Source organism: Synchiropus splendidus, chromosome 9 (genome assembly GCF_027744825.2).
Source record: "Synchiropus splendidus isolate RoL2022-P1 chromosome 9, RoL_Sspl_1.0, whole genome shotgun sequence".
Lineage (NCBI taxonomy): Eukaryota > Metazoa > Chordata > Actinopteri > Syngnathiformes > Callionymidae > Synchiropus > Synchiropus splendidus.
In genome coordinates, this window is record NC_071342.1 from 21170390 (window position 1) to 21178865 (window position 8476).

Here is an 8476-nt window from a genome sequence, read left to right on the forward strand (position 1 = left end):
TTTGTTATCTTTGTTTTATACTTGTGTTCTGAGAATCCGCGCCTCACTGAATTCTGTGCACACAGGGTTGAGGCCTGCTCTCCAATTGTACTCATTCAGGTTTCAGTTATTGTATTTTTGCCACCACACCTTTAAAAATATTTTAATATATGCAAAGCAAATGTGAATATATACAATTTAAACAGCTCGCTGAAGCAGCTGTGATGACATTCCGATGATTGTAAAAGCATCTGTCACTAATATCCGGGACAAAAGGAAGGAAGGAAAACCTCCACTGTTCTGGCTTTAGATGATCAATTTCCCAGTGCGATTGTTTTTCCTCCATTCTTGCAGATGTCACATGAGGCCTGAAATCAAAGTTCACCACAGTGTCACAGAGCTGAAAAACTTCAGGACCATGTGTGGAGGTGACTCGATCTAGATTCAAACAAGATTACATTCCTGAGGATTCACGTCAGCCGTTTCTACTGAGGACATCAGGGTCGTCACATTGCTGTGTTTCCACCATGAAGCACGTTGGTTAAGAACATTTTGAATGAATGAATTATGACTTATTTTTTACTTACATTTCTACAGACATTTGCGTCACATATACCGACAAGCTATTTATATGTTATATGTTGTTGAAAGTGAAAGAGTGAAGAACAGTTCTTAATATTTCTGTACCATTTTCTCACTTCCTTTTTTCCTCAGTTTTTCAGTGTGATAAGGATGGAAGTTCACTGCAGCACTGCCAAGAGGTCAACAATGAAAACAGACGTGTCTCATGAGCAAAGAATTCAATTGAAATATACAAACAAAAGCTTCAAAGTGAAATACGGAATCACATGCGTTATGACGTATCATATGACATTACGACAGATGCACAAGAGGATATCGTCTCTGTCACTGTCAATGCTACACTATATTCTACTGTGATGAACACTGATGTTGAGCTCGAAAAAAGTGCCAATATCAGATGCCACTTGTCGCACAACTGAACTCTGTTTCACTAAACTGAATATCAATGGATATGGATTCTCTTTGAGTCACAAAATATGTTTTTTTGTTGACTCATATTCACTACAAAGGTTTGGACTATCATTAAGTTTTAGAGTTGTGGTAACACATGGGTCCAGCAGAGGGCTCCCTAGTTGTAGACAAACCAGAAAGTCGTCAAATCTGAAAGTCTCTCTGGCGGTTTTCTTCTGGAATCACAGTGACTACCATGATTTCATCTCTGCTACAAAGGAAAGTGCCCTGCAATGTTAATTTGTTGTTGAGGTTTCATGAAACAGCGTCCTCATTTTTTTAGGCCACCAGATGGCACCGTCTGGATATGAACTACTAATTCCATGAAACCTCACATCATTTCTAAACCAGGAGCGCCATCTAGTGGACTCTGAAAATCAGGACACTGTATCCTCAAACTTGCAATACTGTTTCACGATACCTCATCTACCCATCACTAAAAGGCAGCTTTACAAGGTGTCCAGTTGTGTCAAAACTCAAAAAGATATATGGGGTTTTCAATTCCCTCCATAGGACAGGTAAAACTACAGGTCTGTTCTGCTTTCTCTCTTCTCGTGTTTTTCAAAGTGTAGAGACACAGGTGTCCCGCCAGGTGTCGCTAAAGTGCAGGCACTGATTCCAAGTGACCAACAGGAGGCAATACAACACTGAACAAGCTCTTGTGGCTGGTGAACTGGAACTTTCTCAAACTTTTTCAACACTAAATTAGCAATTTCCTTATTTTCTCTCACATATAACTCTATTGTTTGGTTCATTCTTTTCAATTGTTTTTAAACATGATGCATTGTTTTGGTGTTCTAATTCATCAAAAATGGTTTGGTACAAACGTTGGTGGTTTTAACACAAAGAGAATCCTTGTTTTCATACTCAGATTTCATGTTTTTGTGGTGTTAACTGGCTTCCAAAATACAACCTCAAATGTTCAGAAGTGATATTGTTGAAGAGATTATTAAAAATGCAGGCAAAACCCGCTGTTGTTTTTGTGGTGCTGACAAAGTAATGTGTAATCTACCTTAAGTTCTTTTTCAAAATAACTGTGGCAACACAACATTTTGCAACTACTACTACGACAACCACTACAAATAATAACCAGCGTATCGAAGGCTGTGTATTCGCCCGCTGGAGGAGTTTCAGAATTTGATCGATATCAACTGTTTGCTAATAAAGGATTTCATGAGAACTTCCTCTTATCTCTGTTTTCATCGCCCCCTGCTGCAAGTCTGTTGTTTTATTGTGTTCTTGATGGATGGTGGTGATGAAATATGTGACAGTCCCGCCCTCATGTAATCTCTATCACAGTTCCCATGAATTTTCAATGTTTTGCTGAGGAGTTCAGGAACACAAGCTTGTGTCTGAGCTGGAAACCTCTGGCGTGTCAGTGTCCAGCATGAACATGGGGACTGTTCAGAAGGACAGGCAGACAGATAAGAATGTCAATTTTGCTTTTGACTTCCAGCCTCCACGGAAATCATTGATATTTTCTCACTGAACTACAGTTGAGGCCAACGTGGAGATAAAGAATGAGTCTGAAAAAGCTTTGGAGATAATGAAACTGAGCTCTGCTCTAAAGATTATTGTGATGTTTTGAGAGAAAACGTCAGAATACTTACACAACAAACATGTCACGTGAGCACCTTTCAGCATCTAAGTTCTAGTTATAGAAAAGTTGAGATCTTTTTGTGGTGATCAAAAATGAGCTGTGGTTTCGCAGCTCTGAGTTTGTTCTGCTCGCTAAAGTTGCTGACATTCCAGCGCATCACAGCGACCATGAGGTTTGTGGATGAGTCAGAGCTGAGCCGCTAATTCAAGGAAGTTAATCCAATGATGGGAATGACACAGATTTCCCAGAACAGGCCATCAAAGTGATGAGTCACCCGCACGACAGTAGAGCACCGTGTCCGCCGCATCAGTGTTCGCGAAATAAATGCCGACTCAACTCTGCTCTGGTGACGGTTTCACAACCAAGCTAGCACGTGTTTCTGGAGCCTTGCGGTTAAGTACTCCAGGGGCCTATGACTCCGCATCGGAATTCAGAACTAGCTGAACACATAGTCCCTCGGGGAGTTACACTCTGGAGTTGGACTGGTTTGATTCATTTTGGTGCCAGATTCCCACCTTAGAACGTCAGGCCACGAGGGACGTGTCTAAATCCTGCTTAGTCTCGGCTTCAGTGACTTTTAGTGGCTGTAAAATCCTTCAACCAAACTTTCATTTCTACATTTTTGATTATCTTCACAGCAAGCACTTTTTTAAATCTAATCCTGCTGTTTGACTTCACAGCATCCTCCTTGCAAGACGTCGGCGTCACCCTCAACTCTGAGGTCATCCTGAGCTGAGCTTCTTCATCTGGACCTGGCTGCAAGCAGAGTGGAGATGATTCCATGTGGAGAACGGAAACATCATTGCTATTATTGCGTTAGAAACTGATGCGACCACACAACACTCTCAACAGTTCCGAGTGAATCACCCGTCTAAGATCAGAACAATGGCGGTGATAGTCCTCCTGGTGAGGCCTCTCAAGGTTGACTGGCTTCACAGGATGTTTCTCATACTTACTTACATACTTGTCAAGTTTATCATACTTCACTTCACCTCGCTGGCACCGAGGATGTCTGGCTCATCGTCCCTCCTGAAAGGTCCTGTCTCACCGAATGAAAGAGGTCGTAGAGCCACAGAAATGTGCCGTGGTGGCTGCTGACTCTCAACACGAGGGTTGAGGCGACTACTCTGGAGAAACTGTACTCTCTCCCTCCGCCCTCTGGTTTCTTCCCAAGGTGTATGCTGAGTCTAGGCGGCCTCCACATGGAGACACACATTTTCCTATCAGATATTTTCTCCAGCCGGTTTCAAAGATGCGCTCCATAAAAGCAGCGCAGAACATATGCCAGACCTGCAGTTAGCGCTGTAAAGCTGTAATAACAAATGAACAAGGCAGTAGCAGCATAGGATAAAAAAAAGGGACATGAGGCGAAGCGGTGCGAGGCTGCACAGCAGGGGGCAAATCGAACTCAGGCCACCAAGAAAAGAACCCGCAGTGTGAAACTGCCCGATTCAAATGACTTCAGTGATCAATGATGGATAATACGTGTGAAATACTTTACACATGAAAGTAACTGAACTCATTCTAGATCACATGATGATCATTGTCCCTTTGGCACTGAATAAATGCAACACTACTCAGAGTCCTTGCAACTGCTATGGTAAGTATTGAGAGTTTCATCCTTTAAAAACGTGTTTAAAACCGTGTTAAAGAAGGAAGGTCCTCCAGACAGCCCTCCACGCTGCCTCTGTGTTTGTGTCGGCTTTCACACAGGTGTGAGGATGGGTCCATGGGACCTGTCAGAAAGACCCTGCTGCTGCATGGACTGACCTGTCCAGGGAGGCCCCTGCCTCTTGCCCCGCGCAGCACAGCCCTCCCGAGGGAATAAACGGATGATAAGGAAGGAAGGAATAATCCCAGCGTTGTCAATATGAAAACAGAAACTAAAAGGTTTCAGTATTGATGTTGTTGTCTGTCAGCGAGACATTGATTTGTCCCCTGCTGGTGTGTATGTGCACGAGTATGTGAGGAGCAGCTGATGGAGAGAGAGAGGTTCCCGATAGATACCGGCACCACTGCGGGGGATTGGGTGAGTCGACTGACCTGACAAATATCTCATTGTCTTCTTCCGTTTGCTGAGGAATCGCGAGCTATTTTGGACGGCTCGACTTATGAGGTCTGGCCCTTTTGTGTCTTTTCTACTACTAATAAAAACAGTAAATCCCTAATCCCATGGATTTATTAGTGTAATATAAAGAAAGGATTTAGCTTAAATGAAATAAGCAGTGATCATTGCATCGCTGATGCTAAAAGTAAGACTCCGGATGAATCAACGGCTGTGATCACATTTCCTCCCAACAACCAACGGAACACTAACTCATGTCGACATATGATCCTGACGGAGAGAATCTGAGTGTCGGAGCGTGAAACTCATTCTTCACATTCGCCGCACGATCCGACCATGAAAGCGTGCGGGGCGACGTGAAGGGCGCGAGGCGGCTGCAGATGTTTTTCCAGCTGTGCGACTCCACAGCAGCAGCTCTTTTATTATTCTGCTCCTTATCGAGCTCGTGGGCCAAAGAATGTCAAATATGAGGGAGGACGGATCCTGCCGTCCTCACGCTGGTCGTCCACGGGTTCTAGCACATCTGCATCAGCAGCGGCAATCGAACATGGTTGACTGACGTCTTAGGATGAAGGAGGAAAAGATTTCCATGAGCGTTTATATAAGCTGCAGCAGGAAATACCAGCGTGTTCCAAGCTGTGCACGACCTTATCTTTGCTGGACCATGAAGGACTCAACACACATTGACTCATATTCTGGATTCTCTTTCTCTCAGCTGTGTACATATTGAAGCTTTATTTCAAGTGTAAGCAGACTCAACTGCATTTATTCAGCGCTACACATCAGCTGTTCATAGTGTTGCAACCTAATGCAGTAAAACTAATACTTTACTTCAAATGTATTACTTTGTTATCTACACAGTATTGTCTAAATGTTATGTACTTCTCTTTACTGAGCAGATAAAACGTGTTTTGCTGGTGACATCACAGACCCGTGGCCCTATTTCAACCGTATGTAAAGCCTGTAACGTTTCTCAAATTAGAAACACTGGCATTCAGAGGAGCACATCGAGGTACAGTCTGTTAAATTCAGTTTTATTCAATGAAGGCATCCTGTCTAAGGGTCAGTGGTTATCAGGAGCTAGTGTTTGCCCCCCCTGGTGGTCAGATAAAAGTGTGCAGAGAAGTGGTATGTCCCCAAGCTGAACTCAGAACCCATGACCACAGCACTGATATGGCTTATCAGTTACTGTACATAAGCGGGTGGACGTTAGGCTAACACTGCTTCAGCTGCTGCGGCCACTGTTCTATGCAGAGTTAAGTTACCTTTACTGTTCTATGAAGTAAAGGTATTTTGTTACTGTACTTGACTTCTGGTACTAAAGTACTGCAGCAGTCAAGACCATGTCGAGAACAGAGCATAGAGAGACCAAAACCAATGAGGGGTACGAGACCAAACAGGACACAAAAGCACAAGTCTATTCGTCATATTGACCTTTATTTCTAACTGTAGTCATTTTTCAGAATCACAAACAGAAACGGCATCATTGAACAAACTAGAAGCTTGTTTTGTATTCAGTCTGGTCTCTTTATTGGACTCAGTAAGTTATGGTCTCGACATGGTCTTGACTACGACACTATCCTCAAGTGTAGTTTTATATTCAGGCACTTGCTACACAAGCTGTATATCAATGGTGTAGTGTCGGTTCACGTGGGTCTGTTTGGCCCAGCTTCTGTCTTGCTAGTGATAAAAAACCATGGTGAGAATCTGGTCCTGTATTTTTAAGACCATTGTTCTCAGTCTGAAAAGGTTACACCTTGGTGCACAGGGTGGCGATTAGGGTCTTCAGGTCTTGTTCACAAGTGAGGGGAAGGATGGAGACGGACAGATGGATCGGTGGCTCATCTTCAGTCATGACCTGCTCGACAAAAACAACAAGACATTTGTTGCCTCCTGGCTGCAGTTGAGGTGTTTCAGGCAGGTATTCAACAGGGAGGAGGCCCCGGGGCAGACCCAGGAGAAGCTGGCAGGATCTCTCTCTCTCTTAAACTGGCACCACTTCTGTATCCCTCTAGAAGAACTGGAGCCAGTTTCTGGCCCGATTCTCTTTATTCTTCAAGACCGGTGACGGTGTTTTGTCATCTGGATCTGGCTCTCCAGGTGGAGACACTGCTCCACAGAGAACAGTGTTAGCTCGGGGATCAAGCCAGGATCTTGAACATATCCCCAACCATAGATCTTTCTGTCCCTCTTTATTCTGATAAAAGAGGCACTTTTGAAAAAACAGCTACTAGCTAGCATGGTGGCATGTGTCCATTTTCATGGCCACAACCCAGATGTTTAAACAAATGAATTATTTTGAACATTTTTTGAAATCTTGTCATGTTGTTTTGTTGAATATTTTGCACCCAGCAAGTACAGCAGATTCCCCCTGGCCGCCATCGCGGCCCACCCCACTTTCAAAAGGCGCTAATCCGCTGTATCCTGTTAACTCACACAGACACACACACACACACACTTCTTCTTTTGGCTTAATTAGATTGCAGTGTGTTTGGCGGAGAGAGTTTCAGAGTTCTGCGGTGCTTCAATGTTAATGGAGGTGGATTAGTGAAACAATGGAGTGGGTGGTGGGGATCGTGCAGGAGGGGGGCAGGGGTCACAGATGGGATCACAAACACACACACACGAGGGAACAGTGGATCCAGATCAGCTGTGAGGCAGAGGAGCTCTGTGTGTGTGTGTGTTCGCTGACATCAGCTCTGGACGGCGCGGTACATTCCGGCCCTGATAAGAGGAAGTGCAGGATTTGAGGAGTGTGTGTCCGCATGAGTCAACTATCTTGGAATGTCCCTTCCCCTCTTGATGGTTTCTTGCGATGACACATGGCGGTGAGAGATAAAGCCAACGGACAGGGAGGTGTATTACGCAGAAATGAAAAGGTATCAGGTGATGAGAGGAGGAACGTGTGAGGCGACAGATGGTGTCGACGCTCGTGTACTGGGCTCTGAGCCGCTCACATTTCCTGTTACTCACCACTGTGGATCGGCTCTCGTCATGTGACCGATGCGTCCGTGGCTGCGCCCGCGAAGGTGCGAACACACGACCAGACTGGAGCAGATATTCAAATTGAACGGCACGACAATTCAGCTTCCTTATGGGGTGCAGTCCAGGCTTGTTTAAAGTCTGACCTGGGGCCTGTTGCAGCCTTTCATCACATTTATGACGACAGTCTGCGGCAAAGCTCATAAACTATAGAGTGAAATTGAACAACACGCTGAAATGTTCACAATTAAAATATGTCCACAATACTTGTCTTACCTTTCAACATCATGTGTTTTACTCTTTCTTTTCTTTCATCGTTCTTTTTTATTGAATTTTCATATATGGAAAAAATAAACATATCACAAAAGATATTAAATGCGAGTATTACTTTTTATTAACCTTTTTTATTTGTATTAAACTGTATAAATAAATTACATTTTATAGAGCAATGTGTGATAGCTATCCTTTTCCACAGGCCGATTTCCATCCAAAATAAATCAACACTGCCAGAAGCACAGACACATAAAACATGTTGGATTCACATGGAAAAAAAAAGTGTAATAGTAAAATAAGTGCACAAATAAAAGCAGAAAAATATTTGCTGTGTGTCTGCCATGTCTTCTCCCACTTTACAGTGACATCCTCATCTCGCTGTTAACCTCTGTGTCGTGTTTGTTTGAGCCCTGAGCAGCGTGAATGATCCAGTCCTGCTCTTGCAGTTCGACAGCTTCCTCGGCCTCCGGCTGACATTTAAAGAACAAGCCTTATTTACTTAGTTCGGGCAGCACGTCCCGTTCATTCCCGACACAAACAGCTCG